Genomic DNA, 12,001 nt, shown 5'->3' on the forward strand with positions numbered 1-12,001 from the left:
CACCTCCTTGCTCCTCAGCTCAGTGAAATAGCTAAATAATTAAATGCTAAAATGCTTCCTGGATATGTTTGTTGTTGAAACACATCTGCCACATGTTGGAGGAACCCTTCTCCGCAGATGTTCTTTTCCTTTGGCTTGTTTGTTTATCTATGGAAATGAGTATCTTAAACCTCCTCCCCTGCTAAGCTTAATAAAAAGGAATCCTTTCCATACTCATCTCCTTCACGATGCCCCTGTCGTCCTTTATCAAACTATTAAGGACATATGCTGTGCAGCTAATTTTTTTTTTTTTCCTGCTACTGCACTGCCTTAATCCAAGGGAAGGCCACCGTCAGCTCAGAACTTAGTGCAGGGGAACTAATCCCCAAAGAAAACAGAGTCTCTGTAGTTGACAGAAAAGACACTGCAAGCCAGGACTCTAAAGAGACTATGGCGTCTCTCGTTAGCCCCGGTATAATGCAGTCTATTCTTTGAGCATTTATGTACTTGATGGAGTTAAAGGTTGCCCACTGATAAACTAGAAGGTGGAGAAAACAAGGAATAAATTGAGATGGCATAGCGTACATTCATCCAATTTGGGGAAGATTGGGAGCCGTGGAGAACAAGGAGTAGACAGGATTCAATATGTTTGCCATAAAGACCATGAACATAAGGGAAGATTCAGTAAACTTATTGGAGACACTCATGGCCTCCGAATTTATTGAAACCCCTTGGTGAAAGAGTCACTAGGGAACTCTTAAGGAAAGCATTTGCTTTCTATTTGTGCAGGGAGATGGTCAAGATTATATGGGCTCAATTAAAAAAAACATAAATAAGACATCTTTGAAATACAGATAAGAGCGGAAGAAAAAGGAAATTTTAATTAAAGTCACATATGGTACAGCTTAGCAGCACGAGAGACCATAGGGGCTGTTTTAAAATTACTTGCATGTGTCATAACATTGAAATTGGAGAAAATAGATATTTTTTCCTTTAGGGTGAGATAAGCATTTGACTCATAGGCTCCATTTTGTGTGGCATTTAATTTCACTAAGTCCTCAGAACCGGAGCTTTTAATTATGGTTGAGTTTCCTTAGCAGCATTTGGCCTCTATTTTATAGATGAGTATTTTGTTGTAAGAGAAATCTTGTATTATAGAAAGTACTAGTCTACTTTTTGTTCCTGTTTAAGGGAAGCTTGCTTTCTCTCTAGATGTTTGTAGAATGTTTCTCTTCAAACTTGAAATTCATGTGTCTGCCAGGATGTGTCTACATATACGACTCTGATTCTGCAGAGCACACATGACCTCTTTCCATCTGCATCCTTCATTGTTGGGGCAGAGGTCTCCTGAGTACTCAGAGATTTCCTAAACACTTTCATTGCATTTGTCAGTTTCCGTTGCAGACCCAGCACTGTTCTGCAAGCATGGGCAGCTCATTCTCTTTCCTAGTCTTATGCAATCACCCTCTCCCTTGTCCTCTCTATTTTCCTGTCTTTGTTTTCTCAAGTTCTTCTCTACCATCCTGATTTGATTCCCCACATTCTTATCTTTTCTGCTTCCATCTGCCTTCATTATGGTCTGGAATTCTGCTACCAGAGTTTTGGTATTTTTGCCTTTTTTTTTTTTAGCTCACCCAACTTCTTTTTAAATTTTATTTTAAAAATATACAACTTCACTATTTAAAAAAATTAAAAGCACATAGGCTGGAGGGGGAGACGAACCATGAGAGACGATGGACTCTGAGAAACAAACTGAGGGTTCTAGAGGGGAGGGGGGTGAGGGGATGGGTTAGCCTGGTGATGGGTATTAAGGAGGGCACGTACTGCATGGAGCACTGGGTGTTGTACGCAAACAGTGAATCATGGAACACTACATCAAAAACTAACGTAATGTATGGTGATTAACATAATAAAATAAAATTTTAAAACAAAAAAGAAACTTATGTGTTTGACTTACTTACTAAAGCCAAAAGACTTCAAAACAGGCACCCTATTCACTATACATGTCTACTACATTAACTCTTTGGTTGATTATAAAAGTTAGAAATATGTTTAGAATATATGCCCTCTTAGTTGAAATTTCACATAATTTTAACAGACTTATAAATTACAAATAAAAGACGATGTATATATACTTCAAAAAAAACTATGATGTAATGTATGGTGATTAACATAACATAATAATAAAAAAATAAAATAAAAAATTTAAAAAAATTAAAAAATTAAAAAAATTAAATAATATCTTTAAAACTAAAAAAACCCACATAGACAAAAAGAGAAAAAATTAATTAAAACCACCTGGGACCTCAATGCCAAGAGATAAACAACTTTTGGCATTTATATCTTTCCACAATTTTTTTATAGATATGAAAACTACATATATATTCCTGTAGCTCACTCAGTTTTGTTTTCATTTTATTCTGTTTTTTTATTTCAGACTACTTTCCTTTGGGAATTTTTGCTCCTATTTAATAAATACTTTCCTTTTTCTTGGTTTATTTGATTGAATATTCAATTTAAAACTTTCCCTTTGGGTTGCAAGATTTCATTTTCAGAAACATGTTCTTATATTTTCCTCTCCTTTTTACAATTTTATATGCTCACTATTTTCCTAATACTCTTCACTCAGCCTCAAATGAAGCAAAGTATCTACAGACAAGCTGTTTGCCAATAATGTGTGGATTTCCCTAGCTCTGCTACCTGGTTGTCGAAAGCTGGATTTCCATCTCCATTCTACAACTGGAGTCATGGGCAAGACTTCCAACTCATTTTCTGGTGTCTGTAAGATATCTGGGTAACATGCCTCTATTTTATCAAACTGGGAACCTTTCCATCTTTACTACATTCGTAACATGTTTTGTCTAATCTCCAAAATGCACTGCTTCGACATATTTTTTTGTATTTGCTTTCACTGCTTACTGTTGATAATCACTTCCAAAATCTTCCTCCAAAAGTCTTGACACTTTCTGCTTTGCTGGGTTTCTTGGGGATGGAAGATGTTGATGGATGAGGAGAGAAAGAAAACTGATTATCTGGTGGGGACAAGGGTGGGTGTGTGGAATCAGTGCTTGTGCATTAGAAGTGTACTTGTCTTGTTTTAATTTTATGGAGACCTGAATGTCTTCATCAGAAGAATAATCTAAGATGGAAGAATTTTCTTCCAATCTTCTTTGAAGCACACTTTGAACATGAATAAAACTATTTGCTGAAGACTGGGTAGATTTTTTTAAAAATTTTTTATTGCAAGATATTCCATTGGATTTAAAATTATTATGAATCATTTCAAAATTTAAGTCTTAATTTCAGGCAGGATGCATTTTTGCCTTGTTCACTGTTGTCATGGGCAGCAGGAGAATGGACAAAGCTGAATTAGGAACTGCTTAAATGCCAGATGCCATTTTAAACTGGAAGGCACCCAGCAATTAGCATCTGCTCAGTGTTTGGAACATGGTAAATGACTTACATACAAATGAACTTTTGGGATATTACCCATTCATAATGTGGGCACCAAGTGTACTATAAATCACCTAATTTCCCTCATATTAGTCTGCATTTTGGTTCTAAGTCAAAGGCTACAGAATAACTAATTGTTTAAAAAAAAGATAAGATGAGCTGAAATCATTACTGTCATCACAGATTTAAAGATGAGAAACGGATAAAGAAGGGGGAAAAGAAACCTCTCTATTCTGCACACATAATCCTCACAATCACCTATGACTTGTGACTATGACTGACTGGAAGATAGGCAAGTGGGGCATGCTCTCATGTACACTGACCTGCCAAATCGTCTGCCACCAAATATTGTACAGGCTGTCCTCTAAAATCTAAAGAGAGATGAGATACTTCCATGAGCATCTTTTATGATCAGTATTCTTATATCAATCTTACCACCAGTGGGTTTTAAAGAACCTGCCATCATCATCTCTTGGTGGTATGTGAACAGTAAATAGGCATGGACCATGGGGTATCTCTGGCAATACTAATATAAATAATTAAAATTCTTTCTCCTACGCCCTGCACCTTCTTCTTTCCTCTCCTCCCCATCTTGCTGCACTTCAATCATTCTTGCTGTGCCTGGAGGTTCCAAGAAAAAGTGCCTCACCTGTATTCTCAAAGCTCATTTTAGAGCAGGGACAAATAAAGATTAAAACCATTTCTGGAGAACAATCACTAATTCTTATTGAACAATCATAGGAGATCCTTCAAGAGTAAGAAAGAGCTTCTTCTTGAAGAAGATAGCAGGAGGGGAAGAATGAAGGGGGGGGAAATCGGAGGGGGAGACGAACCATGAGAGACGATGGACTCTGAAAAACACACTGAGGGTTCTAGAGGGGAGGGGGGTGGGGGATGGGTTAGCCTGGTGATGGGTATTAAAGAGGGCACGTTCTGCATGGAGCACTGGGTGTTATGCACAAACAATGAATCATGGGACACTACATCAAAAACTAATGATGTAATGTATGGGGATTAACATAACAATAAAAAATTTAAAGAAAAAAAAAAGAAAGAGCTTCTTCTTGTGTTTTTAAATAGCTAGTATATCATCCATTCTCCTGGGGAATTGTCCTAGAAAAGATGTTTCCAAGAATTAGACCTTTATTAGCTATGTCTACATAGCATCAAGGAGTTAGATAGAGGAAAAGAAAAGCAAACAACAAGTAGAAAAAAACCCCAAATCAATCGTCTGGGTACTGGTTCCATGTACACTAAGTAAATGGATGTTTGATTTTTTATTCTTTAATCTGGCTGTTAGATGCCCACATCTGATTTATTGTTTTACACCCCAAAGCACCTAGCACTCTGTCTTGCACCTGGCAGATACCCAATAAATATTTATTGAATAAATAAATGCATGAATGAAGATAATGCATGGATGTGAGTAACTGATGACATTATATGGAAAGGACTTGAAGATATAAAGCCTTGAGACTCTCTTTTTCATTGACATTGATAGAATTTAAAGAAAATAGAACTTCTCTGTTTTTTTTAATTAGAATTTTATGAATTCCCTAATGCAATATTTTTGATCGTTGCATGCTAGACAAAGGTAGCAGATGAGAGACGTCCTTTAGCTCAGAAGACAAGTTAGAATTGCAGGACTTACCCTAGAGTCTATGAGTAGTTCATCCATATGTCTAAATTTACAACTGGGTACATAAAAATAAGGAGTCAAAAGGAGACCATATCCGGCATTATTCTGTGTGGAGGACTGCAGGACAAAGGTCAAAAGTGTAGAAAGAATGAGGAAACAGATTTTAGTCAAATACAAGAATTGCTTGTCCTGTAACATGAGCTTCCACCTAAGAATGAAAGAGCAGCTTCACAAAGTAGTCATTTCCTCCAACACTGGGGATATTCAGCATATTTATATGTATTTAGTACCTAGAGTAGAGCTTTGACATATAAGGATATTACATAAGCATTTCTTCAATAAAACAAAAGCTGGAATACTTGAAATACTGAGTAGATGACTCCTGTGTTTTCTAAAAGTTTTGACTTATGGCTTATATGAAGGCTGGTCTATTTTGGATGAAAGTCACAAACAGGCTCTAGGGTTTAGGGGCCAGAAGAAACTTTTACTGAAAGGCTAATTCAGGAAAGTGGACCCATAGGAGTGAAGAGAAGCCAAAGAGCTGGTTTGGAATGGGATTCAGGAAGATCCAGAGGCTCCAGTTACCATCTCTGGAATGAATGAGAACTCCAGCTATTTTCAGTCTTTTCACCATGCTAACTCATATTCCCAAATTCCAGAAAGGGAGCATCTGATGGACCTCATCTCTTGGGCCATGTACACAAACTTTTGACTAGATTACCTGATTAATTGGAAAACCAGACTGTGACTACTCAAGAGGTAATTCCTCAAGAAGGACTAAAGGTATAATTTCCAAAAGGGAGTGTAATGGATACTGGGTAACCTAAAAAACATCAAAGGCCCACAGTTTCCTCTAAGCCTCTTCCAGCTCTAGGGTTCTGTGGAGCTCTGGTAATATAACACCGCGAACTCACTCCATCATGAGCTTTTTGTCCATAGACAGACCATTGCCTAATAATCCTTTCTGATGATGACAAGGAAGACAATGTACAACTGTATATGTGCACCTTCTCTTCCCAGTGTGCATATAGTCACTCTGGGTAGAACAAAGTCATGGGCTGGGAAAGCATTGAGTAAGGGACCGGGGGGTCTAGGTAGGGAGAGACAGGTAGGGGGCAACAGTGTCTAGGGTCACTCAGGGAGCTATGTATCCAGGCTCACAGAAATCTCAGAAGTGGAGAAATAGACACGATATTTACAAGAACCCCTTGTTTGTGCTCATGATAGTTACAAGTCCACAGACTCTGTTTTAAATATAGACATGATATTCACAAACCCACCATGATAGTGACAAGAAATTTACCAAGGTCCCTGGTCAGTTTCCTACAAAAGACCAGCCATAATCTCCCTCAGTGACAACCCTTTAGGGACTCCTCTCACACTAGAGAGTTTCTTTTCTTTCCTTTCTGTTTTCACATTTGTTTAATAAACTTTCACTTCACGCTTTTGGCCTGAGATTCCTTCTTCAACTCCATGAGACAAGAACCGTGCAACCCTGCAACAGGGCTCTCTGGCCAGACATCTTGACGGAATCCTGTATCAGCCACACACTCATTGTCATTTTTTTCAAATTACTGAACCCATATACATGTCTGTTTATTTCAGTGCACCTCCCTCATAGGTTTATCATATGTATGGGTTAAGTTAGATAACACATGTAATCAGACTGGCACCTATTCTACCCTCACAGTAGAGGATTGTAGATGACATTTTAATTAATATTACAACTACCAATAATGTCACCACTGTTACCTTACTGGGTAAGATCCATTTCAGACACCCACAGCTAGTCCAAGGCACATTTCCAAAGAAGGCCAACCTGTTCTACCCCAGACATTTTTCTTCAGGAAGAGAGAAAAAGTATCTAAGATATAAGCAAAACACTAGAAGAGAAGTGATGGGAGAGAGCTCAAAGCCTGCCTTCCATTCTTTATGCTCAGAAAACCTTTGGAAATGGCTTTACTGCCCTGTGCAAAACAGACTCTTAGACTTTCAAGAATAATCATGCTTGAAGCAAAACAGAACAAATGGAAAACAAATAATAACAAAAGCCTTATTTTGTCTTTCCATCCAGGATGTATCTTTTTAAAAGACTTTTTTTTTTCCAAATAAAATAAGGTGAAATCAGAGAGGGAGATGAACCATAAGAGACTCTTAACTATAGGAAACAGACTGAAGGTTGTTGGAGGGGAGGTTGGTGGGGGATTGGGTAATTGGGTGATGTGCATTAAGGAGGGCAGGTGATGTAATGAGCACTGGGTTGATGTGCAACTGATGATTCACTGAACTCTACCTCTGAAACTAACAATAAAAGTAAGTTTTCTAATCTATTAAAAAAGACTTTTTTCCTTATTATAAAAATACTATCCATAATCTATCCAAACAAACATTACTGGATTGTGCTAGCTAACCGCTACATTTCCAGTAGCACTTTTCTATGTACATAAATCTGTATAGAAACAGATTTGAATGGAATGTAAGTGAAATGCCTTTGTAAATGAAGCGGGTACAGGGTATAATTTTGAGTGGACTAGCTCTGGATACCCGATTAAGTAGAAAACCACTTAGGACATAGATCCTGTTTCAGGCTACAAAGTAATTTAGAGGGAAGCCAATCCCTCGGGACCGTCGTGGTTGAAGTGAGCCATTAACAACCCTTCACCCTATAAAACCTAAGGCATTTCCACTGACTTGATTCACAGAATGCTGTGCTACAGAGTTATCAGTTCTGCATCCCTCCTTCAGTGACCCTTGTCTAATTGGGGCTTTAAGAGGATCTCAAAGTGTTTCAGTTTTATAGGAGTTATTAGAATATTCGGTTCCAATGCTACTGACATAACAATGTGCATTACATGTGGCCATTCTTCCATTCAGTATTCTCAGAAACACTGTGGGGGCGGAAGTAGCAAGCCCCTTTCACAGATGAAGAAACGGGAGACCAGAGAGATGACAAGATTTGCCCCTATTCACACAACCTCTAAGTGGCACAGTAGAACAAAACCCTACATTTTGACATTAAAATCTTTTCTTTCTCCTTACAGTTCCCGTTTCATTGTTTTGAGACTGATTTTACCATTTGCCTCTTTCTAACAAAAGCTTTGGGTCCTGAAGTTGGGTTTCCAGGTTGTCAGTCCCAATGACTCTTGCTTGAAATAGGCAGCCACTGAGATGGCTTTTTAGGAAACCAAACAGCTAAGGTGGACAAGGCTCAAAGGGAAAACAAAACAACACATTTATCTGGGCTTCTTGCCCATTCTCTGAATCATCTGGAGGGGATCATGAGAAAGAGTAAAGGCACATTTCACTATTAATGGATTTTAACTCACTTTTAATTCAACAACAAATGGAAGCATCTATTGTTTTTGCAGATCTAACATCCCATTATTCCTCTGAAGTACCATGGCTGACTGTTTTTATCAATGTTGGCATGGATACCAGTCTAGTATAATGCAGACTATTTTAATACAATTTACATTTTTTCCCCAATTACCATTTAATTCACCTAATACTGGCCACATGGCAAACTTGTCCACATTCCAGACATCAGTTCTCTGGTATTTTTTTATTTTAGCAATAACATTTAATATAATTTACTTAATTGGAAAATAATATATGTACACTAAAGCGCATTTGGAAAATATGGTAATTTTTAAATTAATAAAATAAAGATTGCTGTGATCCAACTACCCAGAAACATAGACCATTTACAGTGTATGATGGGTGATTTTTTTTTTTTACTATGCATATGCACATATTTTTTTTAACAAAGCTATTTTCTATATAAATTTATAACCTTTTTCAAACTTAATAATATGTTATAAGTACTTATCTAACTCATTAGTGTCTCCTATGACTTTATTTTTAAAAGCTGATTATTTGGCTTCATAATTTTAAAAGCTAATTTTTTCTTGTTGGATATTAGTTTTTTTCTCACTTCTTTTATAGTAACACTCAACATATCATTGTATGTAAATTTTTGTATACAGCTGTTTCTGTGAGGCATATTTTTGGCTGAAAATTCAGAAAACCTAACTACTAGTTTCTTAAATGATATAGACATTTTCCCAACATAACAAGACATCTGGAGGTAGAAAACCATGGCTGGGTACTGGCTAAATGACACCAAAGAACAACCCAAACTCTTTCGATCTTTTTCTGCCCCTGATGTGACTATTTGCTTTTTATCTCTGTGCTTTTGGAGCTCATTGTTGCAATATGGCTACCATAGCTCCACACATCTGTACTCAAGGAAGTAGTGGGAGGGAATGAAGTTGGCCACACTCCAACAGCATGATATCCATGTACCCACTCTAGATGCAAAGAACTTTGGGAAAGTGAGTATTTAGCTCTTCTAACCTCCATATAAAATGAGGTCAAGAGTGAAAGGAGTTGGCAGTAGGGGTTAGGTTGGTCAACCAACAATGTCTGCCATGATCTATGATATAAAATAAGAAATTTCTCCCTATAGGAAAAACCCCTAGAGAAGATACCTTAGAATTTCATTTTTTTCTCTGATATAAAAGAAATATACGTTCATTGCAGAAAATTAGAAAAAAATCAGAAAATCAGAAAAAATAAAATATTTCATAACCTCACCAAGCAGACATAACCAGCCAATAACTAGACTATGCATCTAGTCTTTATTCTATACTAGCTCAGACAACTCTCTGTGGAAGCAGGAATTAGGGGTTACTGTAATAGATATGATTACTAGTCCTAAGAATCCAGGTGAATGGATCTCAAGTTCAGCCCAAGCAACCGTTTCTAGTTTTGTACTTGATAAAACTATATTTACCCCAACAAGTTCATTGACTTTCATGGAAGACAAGCACTAAAACAAATAGATATATATATTACACTATATTTAACAATACAGTCATACACAAAGTATTAAAATAGTACTAAGCAGGAGTAGTTCTTTTGGGGGGCAGGGGATGGTTCAAGAAAAGCTCCTCAGAAAAGATGATTCCAGAATAAATTTTAAAGTTTAATTGAATTTTCCATGGGGACAATGGCAGGTTGCAGTGATAGAAATGAGTATTCAAGATTCAAAAACAGCATGCAGAAGGCATAGAGGAGTGAAAACAAAGAGTGCATATTTGAAATTACATATCAATGAGGGCTTAACAGATTATAAATTTTGAGAGATGTCTATTTAATAGAAGCAGATAATTCTGCAAAGAGAAACAAGACTCTGAAAAGCTTAGCAGTTCATGCAACAGAAGAGCCACTCTGTTCCACCCAGGTGTTAATAGAGAGTCCTGGGGTGGGGGCTGAAGCAAGGAAGGGTCTTGATCACTTTATCTGTTAGAAAGATCACCCTATCAACAAAGTCTCCTCTAGAGACAAAGGCAGATGATCCATTGAGTCCATTGCAACAATGGGTTCTACCTCCTCCAGCCCTGAGGAACTTCTGGTATGCTCTAAAGGAAACTTTCATGACCTGGGAGTCTCAAGGATAATCACCATCAACATCATCGTCATCTTCCTATCAGTTACTGTAATATCTCAAACAACTTCCATGTCCCTGTCACCAGAATTAGGAGCTTTAAGTATGATATATAATAAGAATTCCAAACAGCTGCTTTTAAAACTATATTCTTGGATGACAGTGCTCTGGATAATTGCTTTAGTCATGACAGGGGGGCTGAGTATGTCAGGCTCAGTTCCTGCTCTGCATCTACCTGCAACTTTAAAGGAACTGTTGTACATTTATTTATTTTACATCATCACAGATAAAGAGTTTCTCTACCTCTACCTCCAACCTGGGTTCTAAAACCTTCTCACTTTCTTTGTTGGCTGGGCATATAGTAAATTAGGAAAAAAGAAGGAGGGTTTTTATATTATAATTCAAAGCATAGAAAAGAAATGGAAACTGTTTTAGTTTAATAATACCAAAGAGTATGGGGCGGGGGGAAGCTGGAATCAATTAAGAGTCTGGACTGTCTTATGGATGGTTTGACTTTGCAAAGGAATATTCTCTTCACCTTCCACTCCACCTCTATACAACCCAAGCCTTCTCAGGGAAAGGCTCCTGAGTCTAAGACGGTAAGTAGTATAGTAGAGCATCTGGGAGAAGGTAAGGATAGAAGAGAGTTTTAGGAGTCAGGGGCATGGCAAGGGAGGAGTTGAAAGGAAGGGGGACTCAGAAAGGGGAGCAGCCAGTTAAAGCTAAAAGCTTTAGCATGCCAGTTAAAGCTAAAGGCTCTCCATGCTCTCCTAGGAGCTGGCAGTCTGTTTAGAATACAATATAGAAACATTTCCAATTCTCCATGAATTCCTTGAGTCAGTGTGGATTATTATAATGGGGAAAAATCAGCCTGAAGAATGGGCAGGGCTACATGGGTGCTGGCTGCAGACTCTCAGAGACTAATGAGCTTTTCTGTTTCTCAGTTTTCTCATCTATAAGATGAAGATAAAAATACTACATACTTCTTACCTTGATAAAAGAAAGAAAGAAAGAAAGAAAGAAAGAAAGAAAGAAAGAAAGAAAGAAAGAAAGAAAGAAAGAAGAAAGAAAGAAAGAAAGAAAGAGAAAGAAAGAAAGAAGAAAGAAAAATATGTTAGGAGCTTAGATTGGTGCTTTGGGGTCAGCAGACTCTCTGTAAAGGGCCAGATAGTAAATATTCTCAGTTTTGCAGACCATACTGTCTCTGTCACAGCTACTCTGTTCTTACAGTGAGGGAGGCAGCTGTAGACACATGTAAACAAATGTGTGTAGCTGTGTTCCAATAAAGCTTCATTTATAAAAACAGATGGTGGGCCAGATTTGGCCTGCAGCTGTAGTCTATGGGCCCATAGCTTAGAACATTCCTGGACATATGTAAATGATTCATAAATATTAACTATTATTGTCATTATTAATTGATCACCATGTCTTTCCAGATTCTTTCTGTTTGACAATTAGCCAATAGTAAAAACTTCTATGAT

The sequence above is a fragment of the Callorhinus ursinus genome, unplaced genomic scaffold, assembly GCF_003265705.2.
Source record: "Callorhinus ursinus isolate GAN/ISIS: 27379988/994484 unplaced genomic scaffold, GSC_fseal_2.0 scaffold5, whole genome shotgun sequence".
Lineage (NCBI taxonomy): Eukaryota > Metazoa > Chordata > Mammalia > Carnivora > Otariidae > Callorhinus > Callorhinus ursinus.